This window comes from Syngnathus acus, chromosome 6 (assembly GCF_901709675.1).
Source record: "Syngnathus acus chromosome 6, fSynAcu1.2, whole genome shotgun sequence".
Taxonomy (NCBI): domain Eukaryota; kingdom Metazoa; phylum Chordata; class Actinopteri; order Syngnathiformes; family Syngnathidae; genus Syngnathus; species Syngnathus acus.
The window spans coordinates 10,937,446-10,952,506 of record NC_051092.1 but is presented as its reverse complement, the minus strand read 5'-3'; the positions used below and the strand labels follow the sequence as shown (position 1 = coordinate 10,952,506).

The window sequence follows — 15,061 nt, the reverse complement described above, 5'->3', positions numbered from 1 at the left end:
AATTGTTTGGCCATAGTAGCGGTCGAAAGGTGTATTGTCATTTCTACTATATTTGCTAAAATGTGTAAATTAAAAATTGAACAATTAGTAAGAGAATGAACGTCCCAAAAATCTATTCAAACCATACACTGACTATAGCCATGAAAATGAGCAAGCGAGAGAGCAAGCGAGAGAGAGAGAGAGAGAGAGAGAGAGAGAGAGAGAGAGAGAGAGAGAGAGAGAGAGAGAAGCAGAGGGGAAGAGGAGGGCTGTACAAAGGAAAAGCCTGGATTAAGTCATGAGTGGCAAGCGACATAGGTTGGATTTTTAACGAGTGAGATCACATCCTTTTCCCTAAACAGAGGAGGAACTCATCTTGGGGTGGACACGCCACTATCTGTCTGAGTTTTTTACAAACGGGACATGCAGCCACTCAGGCAGGAGGCTTCACACATGTCGGCAAGAGTGCGTACGTGTGAGTCTGTTTAGGTGCACCAGGGCGGGAAGTTCATTACATTCATTAGTAATACGCGTGTTGATCATTAACTCTTGTTTCTTCGTGTACTGTAGCAGGAGATGTTGATGAGTAGTTAGCTCTGTTTTCATACAGTGTTCTCTTCCCAAAGCATTTTCAAGGATGGTAGTTTTCGGGTCATTTGAAGGTTTTGGGTGACTTTTGTTCATCAAACACACAAAAAAGGTGGATGACATCATCAACTAGTTACTGTTTTTACCTGACAAAACAAGTTCAGTGGAAGCAACTGGAAGAAAATAAAATTCTCATTTTTGCAGTTGTAGGAGGTAGGTGATATTTGGTCCTGTATTTAAATCTGTCTTGGCATGAGACAGCTGGAAAGTGGACAGTAGGTCTGGCAAAGCATCTCCAAAAAGGACACTCATTATACTAAATGTAGGCTCTTTATTTCCGAATCAAGAGTCTACTTGATTAAAGTTTGCAGCATGACACATACCATTCAAAATGTAAGCATCATTTGAACACTTAAACAGCTGGTGAAATTTGATATATTTATTTTTCCTTCCTAATGTAGTACTGTATATACTGACCTTGAAATATTTTTAAACAAGACAGTGTTAATGATGCCATTATGACAAGTAGCGATGGACAATTTCAGACAATTTGATACACATGTTTTTTTTAAATACCAGGATCATTAGTGAAAATTTGTGTCATTAATTGAGCACGCTGAGGTGTGATTGTGGCTGGGAACCAGTTCAGGGTGGACCCCTCCTACTGCCTAAAGATTGCTGGGGTAGGTTAAATCCTACTAATCCAATTGTTTGGGTGTTATTTTGGAAGGGGCAAAATACTGGCTTCCTATAAAACTAGCATGCTCTATTTCTCTCTTCTACCCTGGAGATCTGACACTATGTGCGAACCGCAAAAAGAAGTAATAAATGTCAGCATCTGGTGAGTTGAATAATGATCTTGCCCAGATGGAGATAATCTCCCCTTATAGACCTGACGTTCTAAGAAAGAAGTTGGTACAACAGCAGAACTACGAGAAGGAAGAGGTGAAGAAGGTGGGAGAATCTAAAAGAATATTTCCATCTTGGATTGGGAATTATCTTCCCTTCCACTGACATTTCCCTCATGTAGATTTGCCTCCACCTCTTTCTCTCCATCCCCTCCCCTCCATCACGCCTCTGCCTTTCACTTTGGGGGCCCTTAGCTTCTCTCTCGGCTGACCAGGGAGCTTTCAAGGTACCCTGATGGATGCTAATGTCGGACTCTTTCAGATCGTTTTACTGGCGGAGCCTTTGATCTGCCAGCAGGCCTCTCTCCACGGGCTCCCTGTCCTGAGAAAATGTAAATCCCCACCTTACAGACACCTGTGAAAAAAAAACGTGCAGAATGGAGGCATAGAGCAAGTTGCTCTAAAGAAGAAGAGAAGACACTGTATTGTGACATTTGGAAAAAGGAAGCACATTAGATTGCAATGGCGTGTCAAAGAATGAACGCAGAATGGAGCGCCGAGGAAGGACTGGCGAAAGTGAGACACCACAGTTAACAAAGAAGGAAAAGAAGAATGGCTACCAAAAGACGGCCAGACAGAAGGGACAAGGGCGAATGGTAATCCAGGACGGATAAAGAATTGCTGCGAGGGCAAAACGAAAACAAAAGTTGGAGCAAACCAAGGACAAAAGTTCATCTGAAGCCCCAGTGTGAAAGCTGTCGAGACAAAGCAAGACGGAAATGGTGGAGCAATATTTGCGACGGCCTGGATTTAGAAGGTACAATTTTACTCGGTGTAGAGAAAAAAAAAGAACTCATCAAGGCAGATGAGGCCCTGCTGTGGAGCTCATGGCGGGGGATGCTTCTGTTGGGGGTGGAAAATGTAGGAAGGAAGACGTGATCAAGAGAATCCAGTACAGTGCAGGCGCCAGAAGAAGGCCTGCCTGGCCGGTAGCGCTCTGAATAGCGGAGCGGGGCTGCTGTTGGACAGCTGGCTGCAGCTGATCAGAGGACAGCTTGTGGAAGAGCGCTTGTCTTCCTGCAGCCAGCTGTTCCGTCCGGAGGCCCGCAGTGACAGCACAAGGCTCGGAATTGATGAGCAGAGGAACTCGATGGAGTGCGGTGATGTTAACCTTTGTCAAGTGCTGCACTGTATTGCAGCTGGCACCCACTGTATCCTTTTCTTAGAAAAAGACAGATAGAGGAGGGGGCTATGAAGTCGGATCTATGCTTATATGAGCTTCTGTGGGCGCTCTGTCCTTTCTTCCAATCTTCCCTCTCCTCCATTATGACATCATCAATCCATTTTCTGTACAGCCCATTTTGTTGAGGGAACTGAAGCCTATCCCAAAAGGCAGACGACACCCTGGACTGGTCGCCAGTGAATCCGGGGGCACATACAGAGACAGAGAACCAGACATGAATACGACTGTGGAACATGGAGGACTCAAAGTTGTATTTATTTTGGCTGTCAGTTTACACTGTGTTTTTTTCTTCTTCATTTTGCACTACAAGTGCATGAACTTTCCTTTAGAATGTTCACAGTACGGTGCAAAAGCCCACATTAAGTTTGCTGCTTTTATGACCTTTATCAAACTTTTTTTTTTTTTTAACACAAATAAATGGTCGGAAAGATCTGGTTGACGGGATTACACAATGAATACAAGACAGATTTCCACAAAACCTGAGGATAACTGTAGTAGTGCAACATAATGATGTCTCGGACAGGCACAGGCAGCTCAATGGACTACTTGACTCACCCTGGTTTGAATTTCGGCTCAAGGTTCCCCCCTATTTTGTGCGGAAAAAAATGCATGTTGGATTACTGGAAGACTGAATTGTTTACGGTTGTTTATTCATATGTGCCCTGGTCCATGGCCTAAAATGCTTTTCTATTCTCAGTGTACAAAGCGAGGTCCAAAACGGCAGGCTTGGATGATAATTTGCGTACAAGCACTTGGAAGTCCCGAGATCAACACAATCAAAGGTTTCTACCAACTAGAGTTTATTAACTTACCCCAAACAGTGTGTCTGCAATTCCAACCAGCTAGAGCTTTAACACTGACTGTTTTAGAAGAATTCTTGTGGCCCTAACCCTGTCATTTTTTCTGTAGTTAGTCTTCATTGATTCATCCATGAAAAAGAAGGAGGGCGAGGGGTAAATTAAGGAAATAAAATGAAACCTAACTTCCCAAGGTCAATGTGCACCTCTGCTACCACAGCTGTCCATCTCTGGCCTCTTCACTGATCACCACTCATGCGTCCTTTCACGACCACATAGTTCTTGGTGCTGTCAAGTACACTCCGCCTCCCGCCGTTCGGCATCCCTCTCCCTCTACCTTCCTGTTGTCCTGTCAAAACAGAAATGATGTCATACTCCTCGGCGCTCTGGATGGGAAGAAAAGCCAGTCCAAAGTCCACAGTAGCTGCATCCTCCTGTCTGCACGTCGACTCGTTGTCAGTCTGTCTGTCTGGTCGAAGCGCATCCGGCCATCCTGACTCCCCTGCGACTCGACAAGGCCTCTGTGTCAAGAGGAAGGAAGGAAGGAAGGAAGAAAGGCCCTGCGGTCACACAGGAGGGAGGATTTGGAGAAAGGGAGGGAGGAAGCGTGTGAGGGTGTCTTTGCTGGACTTGATCCACTCCATTGGAGTCGCACACTATAGAAGGGCTGCTTGTACAGGGACAAGGCCAAAGTAAAATGTTTGTGTGTTTAAGTGTGTGCAGCTCCAGCAGATCATGAGATTATTTGTGTTGTACTTCATTGATGTGCTGATGATTGAATATTTGCGTGGCCTACCTGCAAGCTACTTTCAGATACACTTGATGGAGTGGCTGGGTTGGCATGCATGTGTGTGTGTGCGTCTGTGAGTTTACCGTTCATTAGAGAGTGACACTTTACCTCAGTGGAAATCCAGCTGAGTCATCATGTGCAGTGAACACTGGTTCACGCATACTTGCACGCACACACACAAACAGCTTATGTGTTGGCAAAAAAAAAAAAAAATCTTTAGATTGTCTTTAGCTTTTAGTTTGTCACATGTGGATTTGCCACAGAAGCCCCACGGCAAAACCCACTCAGACAAACTTCATAGTCATTGCCTGAGTTTTAATATTTGGGGTAGCTAAAAGTACCTTTGAATTCCCGATTTGCTCATGCTAAGCGTCAATATCGAGAAAAGATGCTGGCTGCGGTGAGAGAAGGAGGTAATGTGCAGAGTAAAAGCTTTCATCACAACAGCTTACAGGTATCATATTCAACAATGTTCGTGGTAACGAATAATGGTAGCAACATCTGTGTTTTCTTTTCCATAAATAGCCGATTAAAACGACAGCGCATACAGGCATGCACAGCGTCAGGACGCAACGGCAGCATTGTTAAGACTGAAAGTGGCCTGTATGACTGGTTTGTGCCTGAGTGAGGGGAAGAGCTGGGCGTCAACTAGTAATCGAGGAAAGAGAAAGCAAAAACAGAGTCAGTGTTTAGAAACGTTGACCCTGATTTGTCTGCCAATAGCAGGTAACGGTTAAATCATAAATCAACACATCACTTCCTATTGGGTTATTATTGTTGTTTGATTTCCAAGTCCCCATTTTTTTTTCCTGTGTATACAGCTGATAAGACTCAGAGGGGGTTGAAAAGACACACCTTTGCCTGCTCTTGTTCCGGGACTAAAAATAAGAGGTGAAGTAATGCGAAAAACACTGCTCTATTTACATTCTGCTATGTTACAGCCTCAACTTCACAGCCTGCCTGTACTGCTGAATCTGGGTTAAATGAGCGAGGGGAATTTTCCCTGCCGGTTGTCTGGCAGCGGGATAGGAAGACTTGTTGAAAGGTGGAGATAGGGACAAGAGGAAAACACATAACAGAGGTCACTGAGAAGGGAAAAGCCCACTTCATACAAAACAAATACATTACTGTGGAAACAGTGAACAGTAAAATGTGGAGTATTTGTGTGCGTATATATATAGTAATTCCTTCCTAGTAGCCAACAAGAGGTGTGGTGGTGGTAGTGGGCTGGACTGGGCTGGGGGTTAGAGATAACACCCATTGCTATGACGATGATGCAGATAAGATTCAAAACTCTGGAGCTGAATTTATGAATGATTGTAATCAGAGGCGCACGTGGATGAAGTCCTTGCCTGGCTTCACGCATCCCCTCTGATAATCATGCCATGGTTGTTATCTTCAAGCAGAGGTCACACGGGAAGCATGAAGCCAAATGCCCAGAGAAGAACTCCCTCAGCCTTCATTTCCACCTGACTTGGTTTTATGATGTAGATTCGCGACAGAGCAAGCACATGGATTTTTATGCTTTGAGCTAAACACGTCCCATGTCTAGGCATCTATAAACGCTGGTATGGGTTTTTCACAGAAGTACAGCAGAGTTCAAAGCAAAACAAAGTGACTGGTTGTATTTAAAATAAATTGCTGCAAGGTATTTTCACACTATTTTCACATTATGCGAAGACATAGTCACAAGTTTTGGGATGTGTTTCACAAGCAGTGTTACCCATGTTACTTTAAAAAGGAATTTGCAAATTGCTTCTTCCTAAAAGTAATTGTGTTACCAAGTCCATTACTGCCTTGTATTGTTACAAAATGAGCAAAGTAATTCTATTTTCCTGTCATTTTCTATTTAGATATCTATGCAAAAATATGTTTATAATAGCTAAACGAAGAACAAAACAATATATTCCTTCCTTCCTTCCTTCCTTCCTTCCTTCCTTCCTTCCTTCCTTCCTTCCTTCCTTCCTTCCTTCCTTCCTTCCTTCCTTCCTTCCTTCCTTCCTTCCTCTTGAACATTTGGTATTTATTTGGTATTTAACATTTGGCGAACCGAGACCACCCTAAAAGGTGGGTCTCGGTCCGGTTCTTTTATCCGCACATATTCACACCTGCATAAAATGTTTGAACCAGCGTTAGAATCGAACCCTGGTCCTTTTAAAGTGGACCAAACAGTCAGGTCTGAATACACCCTCAGTTCGTTTTAGTTTGCATCTACGTGGAGCTGACGAGGTGATTTGTGTGAACTATAGAGCTCCATTTGGAATAGATTTAAATATGAAATTGACTTGGGTATGGATCTGGAAGTTACGTATATACTGATCATCCCGAGTGATGTGCATGGTGCAACTAATGGGCTGAAGGAGTATATGTATTTGCATTCTATATTTAAATAACAGCCTACAACAAAAGCAATTTAATCAGAGGACTGTACTCATGACTAAATGTCTATTTGGAGCTGAATGAAATGCGAGTGAGCCGGCCATTGTTTAAGCATTGCCTAGCAACACTTTGCGCCGCACAAGCACGGGACCTTTTATGGGTTTCATGACCATCATTTATCAAATTAAAACAAATTATTCAAAATCTAATCCACCATCACCACCATTACAATGACAGCAGTTGTTGTGAGCGCTTTCAGGCAAATTCCAAGTCACTATGCAGCATGACTCAGCAGCCGTTCGGTCACGCGGCAAATTACAGACAAAGTTCATTGGATGAAAACTGTAAAATGATGTTTCAACTTCAAGAGGCGCTAGTCCTTGCTACAGCTTTCTGAGCGCAAAAGAGGAAAGATGCATAATCTGGGAGAATATTCACACAATTAAATTTGAAAGAAGACGCCGTCATTTAAATGTCGCGCCATATCGTTCAGGAAGGTGCATAATTGACACAATTAAATTGACTGTGGAATCTGCACAATCATAAGGTGTGCGGCTTCATATCTTTTCTGGCTCAAGCCCTTGGGAGAATTCACCCCTTACTCCCAGTCATTGTTCATAAATGGAGGTTTTAGTCCAGTTTTTGCCCAGTAAGAAAAATGCACTGTTGAAAACATTATTATTTTATTTAAAAAAAATATAAAATATTTACACTACTTTCAGGCCCGCAAAAGTGTGCAATGTTCCATTTCTGTAACTTAACATCATATCATAAGACAATAACGCACGTGACAGTAGGCACTGCCACTACTGTTAAAACTTGGGGTACGGCGATTATTGCCGACAATGAAGAAGACACTGGAGGCGAACACCACTACTCACGAGCTTGTATTGTAGTTCAACCCTACCTCTCACGTCATCATCCCACATTACCCAGCGAGCACCACGGCACGTTGCTAAGAAACGTCAGCAATCAATGCACAACAACTACGAGCAGAGCTAAGCCGCATCAGAGACAGAGCACGTATTTTGCCACAGCGAACAATCTCCTTACCACCCAAACCTCTGGAAAAAAAAAAAAGTCAAATGAGGTTGTTTGCATCTTATCACCAGGAAATAGCATTCGTCAAATTGTACTCTTGGGCTAAGGCTTGAAAGGGATGGCATGGCAGTGGTCATCATTAGCCCCGTCCCCTGACATGAGGCCTGCCTCTGATCCAGAGCCAGGGCAGGGCAGGAAGGCCGAAGGTAGGCATGAGAGGGTGGGCAGCCCTGGGTGGGCTCCTCCACTTGGGCCCTGCTAATGGGCCAGCAACCATCAGGCTGGTATGTCGGAATGTGCGCCGCCACAGCTCTTGCAGACGTCGGGGGATTTTGAAAAAGCAGGACCAGATGATTGAGAGAAAAAAAAAAAAAAAAGAGAGGACTAGCTCTGGTACACTGCACCACATGGCTACTGCCTCAATCAGAGACCATCCACTTCTCATCTTCTCATCTCTGAGTGAAGTGAAGCCAAGCGAGCACAAACTGCAAAGGGCTTGTTCTGCTTGGTCTGGTCTAATCTCAGCACTTTTCTTGTCCATGTTTCCATGTTTCCTCCTCCTCAGTGGGAGCAAAATAATGCATTAGTATCCCACTTTGCTGTGCACCTCTACCATTGAAAACAGTCTTTTCCCAGCGGTTTAGCACATGCCAGCTATTTTTCCCATGCTCTCTCATCAGCGGACCTATTTAGAGCATAAATGCCATTAAACCGGCTGACGTTGCAAAAATAACTTATGGACAAGTTAAGGAATAAAAATAATATGTATTCAACAAGGGGATAAAAATCATTTCTCAATATAGCATTGCTATTGTTTCCCTTTCACTCTTGTCTTTTCAAATCCTTCTCCCACCACAACTCCAGCATGCCATGAGGTTTCCCTTTCGAAACAATGAGACAATCCAAAAGTTGAGTGCCTTTATATAAAACTCCCATGGAGACCAATGTGATGAGGTGATTGGCTTTTCTGGTCTCAACCTGCCAGTTAAAATAGTGGCTTTGTCAATGTGAGAAGCCTATCAGAATTTTATGACATAGCAGTCTGAAGGGGCAAATATCAGTACAAAGTATCCTTTGTACTGTAAAAATGGTGTCTGTGTACAGTGACAAAACAGGATACCAAGGAAATGTAAACCTGAAAAAAAAAAAAGCCCTTAAATAACAATAGTTTTGAGATTAAGGACTGTCACCACAAACAGTTCACAGGCTGACTAAATGTAGCCAAGGTCTACTGTGAATACTGTTGCTCTATCCCCCAAGGGAATAATATAGATGAAGTCATCGATCCTTCCCACCACCACGACTGGGAAGGACACACTTTGTGTTTGCCCCTTCTGATGACGAGGTTTATTTATTGTATCCCCACAACGCACCACAAGATTTTTTTTCCGTTTCCACTTGACGTCGCGCCTGACCTCCAGTAGTAGCAACAAAGATCTTTGGACACCATCTTTGTACTCCAGCAGATCTCTGTGAATGACTGAACTTGAACCATTCTCTACACTACAGGCTTGTCTAGACATCATTTGTTGAAGATGCTTAAACAAAGTTTCATGTTTTGTCATTTGCCACAAAAGCTTGTTGGACAGAGAATTGTCACTTGTGTGCTATAATGCAATGTCTGAATGAAGAAAACAGCAACAATAAAAGCTAAAAAAAAAATTAGTTTGCCGTAGATAGTGATGGAAGGAGTAATCAAATCCGTTTCTTGTTCACAGATTTCAGCACATATCAGTGACACTACTGTCCCCTTAAAAATACTGTGACTTATAGTCCGGAAAATACGGTAGATTTCAATTAAATGCCCAGCCCTACAAGGGAGGTCAAAGGATGACGGAATAACTTTTATGGCTGTGTTGCAAAATGCCAAGAACTGCTTGGTAGTTGAGACAGGATGAGGATGGGAGGAAGAAAGGCAGCATCTGTTAGCGTGTGTGCGTATGTGTGTGTGTGCATGTATATGTGTGTGTGTGTCTGTGTGGATCAGGAGCGGTTAGAACAGCAGTCAAGCAGATGTTTCCTCTGTTTGGTACTGGTACATGACCATGAAGGAAAAACAGGGGCGCTCATCAACTAATGAAGAGAGTAATCACAAAAAGTTTAAACTTCTACAGTAGAACCCCGGAACTCGACGCTAATTTATTCCAGAAGGAGCGTCGAGAAGCGAATCTGTCGCGTTCCAAAGAAATTTTCCAAATTTTGTCTAAAACAGTATGTAAAACTACAAAAAAATAAAAAATACAGTACAGCAACAGCCTTACGCAGTACGTATGCGGCGCTTGACACGCGTTGGACATTTATTAGACAAATAATGAGGGTGTGGCTCAGGCAGTAGAGCGGGTCGTTGAGTAACCGGAGGGTTGGCGGTTCGATCCCAGCTCTGTCACATGTCGTTGTGTCCTTGGGCAAGACACTTCACACACCTTGCCTCCAGGTCGCCATTGTAAATTAGAAAAAATTAAACATGACAAAATAAGACTATTTAAACACAAAACGTACGTACCCATGGTAGAAGAGCCAAAGTCCCGTATCAATAATAATAATAATAATAATAATAATAATAATAATAATGTGAACAAAAGGATGACCATTGTTTACAAATAGTGCTTTACATTGTTGCTACTGCATGTACCCCTGTGACCTTGTGGTCACGCGGGTGCAGCTTTTAGGAACCGCGCCACGCACGACCGCAGTCAGGCGTCACAATGGTTTAAAACCGGCTGAACAACAACGGCAAATAATTCTGAAGATTTGTTCAAGATCAGAGGCGAAGATTTCCAGACATTTTGCGTCGAAAGCTGAATATGTCGAGTACCGAAGCGATTGAGTTCCGGGATTCTACTGTAATATTAATCATGATGAAAACAAAAATGTTGTGCTGTGTTAAATTGAATCTCATCTTGTTTTTTTTAAGGGAAGACAATTTGCAATCTTAGTATTGGCACATAAAGTTGATACACAATTTGCTTTTGAGGGCCACATAAAATGATGTAGGGGACCAGGGGCGAAAACGCATGACTGCATGCTCTGCTGAATGTGCTAAACCACGAGTAATTTATTGCTTAACATTTTATTGATTAAATATTGTTGCTGCTGCATCATCATTAAGAACAAGCATTGCCAGCTATGAGTTCATCCCCACAGCAAACATTTTATGCAAGTTCCCTTCTGCTGCTGATGAACACCAAAAGTGCTGAGTCATCGTGAGAGGACGAGTGTTTCATGACCACTGCAGTTTTTCCACAGATACTACATAAATGCAATCTGGAATTTCCCTGTGTGGGACAAGTAAAGGAATATCTCATCTTATCTTAAGCTCTTTAATGAAAAAGGTCGATTTTAATCAGAATCATAGAGAGAGAAAGCTGTTTACGGGAATCCGACATTTGGGGTTTCCGTGGCACACACTGACACAATGGTGTTACCCTATCATTGTGAGACTGAAAATGAGAGGATTTAGTCAAAATTATACTTGTCAAGGTTTTATGATTTGCAATAAGCATCATATACATGAAAGAGTTTGGATTGGACAAAAGCCAAGAGCCACCACAAACAAAACAATAGCAAGAACATACTCGTGTGTGTCGCTGCCCACATGCGCAGTTGAATAAAAAAAAAAAAGAATGCAATTCAACTTACCTGAGATCTCCAAAGGCAAATTCTGATTGATCCTTGTGAACAGGATCCAATTCCTAAAGGATACAACACACAGCAGAACTACATTGAGCATAAAGGGAACACATTTAAACTGCCTGGAATCAGTTAACAAGATGAACTGTGACACTTTCTAGCCTGTGTCCTTCATTTACATTGATGAGAAATGTTAGATGTGTTTTGAAACTGCTCTTGGAAAAATGACTGAAGAAATAAGACCTCTTTACATGACATGAAATCTCATTAGAGGATCAAAGCTCATAGACATTCAGTGTTGGTTTTCGGCATTCTCGACCATTTTTCCAAATGGTCTGACTGATGATATTATGGACCACAAAGGATGAAATCCCTAAATTCCTTGCAATTGGATGTTGAGAAACGTTCTTAAACAGTCAGACTATTTGCGCACATAACGTCGCCCCAGAGAATTGCTCAACTTTACTTGTCTTTTGTTGCCTTGCTCTAGCTTTTCTTTCCAAACGTGTTGCAGTCATCAAATACAAAAGAGAATATTTTCAAACAAACTATGACAAAAAACAATAACACTCATAAATTTGGAATGCTTTTTCTTTGTAGTGTATTTGACAATAGGTTTGAGTTTCAAATGTATGTATTCTGTTTTTATGAGCATTTTATATAACATACAAATTTAATTGGAATAGTTTTTCTTTTTTTAATCTTTTGAACACACTGCTATCATTTACCACACACCACCACTGTGTTTAGCACAGTTGGATCCCTTGCATACTACTTCAGATTTCCACTTTACACATATGTCAACAACCACCTTTTCAAAAGATGGTTTTTGTACAAAGACAAGCAATAGGTGTGCTTGTGGGTAAGGCTTTTATAAAATGTAACATCACCAGCCATTTACTGGATTGGCATGCATAGATAGAACAGTCCTCCCGTGTTTTCACTAGGTTATTAGTAGTTTCTTAACCTCACTTTAATCAAAATAAATTCCATTAGGCAAACGTGTGAATACAGTGGGACTGCAAAAACAGAATCAGATCCCAACATCTTCAGAAGCCAGGAAATGGGATCAGATGAATGAAGTGCAGACGTTGAGGATTTAAGCTCCTGCATTGTCTGAACGCAGTTTAAACAGCTTCCATTATCCAGCCTTGTCTTTGAAACCTGAACTTTTGGCAAGAGCCTCTTGACATACAAAAACAACTGCTACACCTGATCATTTCATTCATGACTAGGGCTAAAACAAATTTGACAGGATTTCACTTTTTGTTGTTGAATTTGTTTGACTTGATGAAAGCATGCGACAACCCGGTTGATCTTGTCTATCTTCCCTTTGCTTTCCTTCTTCTCCCTTATGGGTTTGAGAAAAAGTGTTCTAACAATGTACAAGCAGCATTAATGTTCATGTCATGTCTTGGAAAGGCTGCAGCTGCAGGAAAAGGCCACACAGAGAGCTAGATAATGCTTCCGAGGAATGGCAATCTCCTATTTCCAACAATGCTAGACTCATCACATCAGTTTTGAATGAAAAGAAAAAGCAGCTGCCTTTTGCTTTACCAGGCTTTCGGAAATTCATGTGTGATGTTACTGAGCATGAAGTTTCATTCAGGTGGATGACAACAAAGAGAAGACGGGTATAGGTGGAATCTTGGTCCTACTCTAATTTCTTAATCTTTTCATTCGGCTTCCCACTTTGATTTGAGAACCTGACTCGACAGGTTGCTCGATGAGTAAAAATGCTTTGGGCGCTGAGAATTTGTTCAGGGAGGGTTTGTCCATCTTTTAAACCTCAGTTTGACCTAAAATATACTTAGCAGACTTCAGTATTGTCTCTTTTGTAAAGAAAGTTCATCTGTTAGGAATCTCTTTGCCCTTTGCTTGCATTGCCATGTTGCTTCAGGTGACAGAGAATACAAAGAAAGACAAATGAATGAAAAAGCACAAACAGGCTGTTGACAGCAATTCCAAATATGTAAAGATAAAGGAAAAATAAAGTTTTGCGGACAGAAAAGAAAGACAATAATGAGATAAAGCTTTTGTGTAACGTGAACAAAGTATGAATTACTGTCCTCTTAACCCAGGTTAGTACCTCTGGGAAAAAAGGAGACAAGGCTGAAAAAAGAGATTGCAATAAATTGGAGAGACTCAAAGTACCTCAAGTATCAAGCGATGTGATATCACAAGTTTGACTTATCCTCCGGGCTTTAAACATCAATACTCACAAAAGCGAAATAAAAATATAAACCAACACCATTCTTGAGGCAGTCACAAGTCCTGTTGTGGAAAAAAAAAATGTGAATGAATATGAATAATTAACATAAATGACCTGGTATGTATAGCGGGAAAAAAAAAAAATTGCATCTGTGCGGGGAGCTGAGGGATGTAATTGTGACCAAAGTAATCCGTCACGTGTGTTGTGACCCCACACAGTGTCATGAGGTCTCTGTGGGTCCATCTGACAAGCAGGTGAAACCTGCGCTGACAGCTCAGCCTGCTAACCTTCGCGATCCATCTAGCATTACACCCCGCCTGGACTAACGCACCACTGAAGAAGGAAGTGACATGTTCATGGAGGTCGAGGGTCGACTCAAAAGATACATTTCAAATGCACGAGGTAAAGGAGGATGCTGAAGGTTGAAAGAAGGATGGTGCTGGCTACCAGAGAAGCGGCCCATTTTCACTTGTCAAAGAATTATAAACAAGTAGTACAAACGGCTCTTATCTACATGAGAACAATTTTGTCGTAGCGTGGGACAATCCTTCAGAGTCACTGTCGAAATCAAAACATAGAACAAATCTTTTATATTATTTAAAAAAATATTTTTGAAAGCACCCCCTTGACCGTGGGCCAACTATCGGCCAATCAACTTAATATTCCCTGGTCAGTAGATGTCTGTAACACTGAAAAACCAGAAGCCTAGTCTTAGGGCCACATTCTTGACCTCCCCTCACGCAACTGCTAACACAGCACGTGGCTTTGTGCAGGCTTCGCCGATGGCTCCTTTTAGGAGTTCTTAATGGGTCACACGCACAATACACTTTGTGTTACCAAGCAGTAAACCTCCAGGGAGGGGATCACTGGCGTCACCAGGGTTCCGGTGAAGGAGAGGGAGACAAGAGCCATGAATCGGACTAAAATACTGGGCTGAAGTTCAGACACAGCATCACATTTACCACACACATTCACCTCCACCTTGAGTGAATATCGCCGAGCTGCAGTCCGACCAATCGCAGTCACTCAGAACAAGAGACTCTCCGAGAATAACAAAAGGGGTCATGCTGTAAATGAAAGTGTCCCGCAATACTGAAAGTTTAACGTTGGAGTGAAAGACGCCCTCTACTGTTAACTTGAAAAACTGAGGCTGGATGGGTGACTTGAGAAATACGCAACTTTGCCTTTTTGCTCTTTGCTTTCAATTGTGAACCAAGACTGAACTGAACAATGTAGCGTGATAAAAACGAAGCGGAATCCAAACATACCAAAGGGTTTCTTTCGGGGTCATATCCAGACATCATAAAACCAACCCGTGAGGATGGCTTGCGGATTTCAGTCGAACAGACAACCAGTTATTTTGTTACGTTGCAATTTATTTAGTTTCGACCCTACATGATGAGAGGTCAAGCTAATTAGGTCGAGTATGATGTGACATTGTTTCTGTGTTTTTAAGCAATCATTCTTGAATACCTTGCACACGATACACACAAACATATTTGTTTGCATCCGGACGTATTTACCCGTACAACCATCCATGCGCCTCGGCACACA

At 42.2% G+C, this 15,061-nt stretch overlaps 1 long non-coding RNA gene across 3 annotated transcripts in view; it reads right to left on the bottom strand.

Moving 5' to 3' along the window:
* LOC119124636 overlaps positions 1-15,061 on the bottom strand; it is an 87,962-nt gene that overhangs the window by 11,921 nt on the left and 60,980 nt on the right. For 2 of the 3 annotated variants that reach the window (XR_005098305.1, XR_005098306.1), the window contains exon 3: positions 11,305-11,357. This is a non-coding gene — a long non-coding RNA (uncharacterized LOC119124636). Of the gene's footprint in view, positions 1-2,887; positions 3,805-11,304; positions 11,358-15,061 lie in introns of those variants that run through there. The other variant, XR_005098304.1, reaches the window with a different exon arrangement.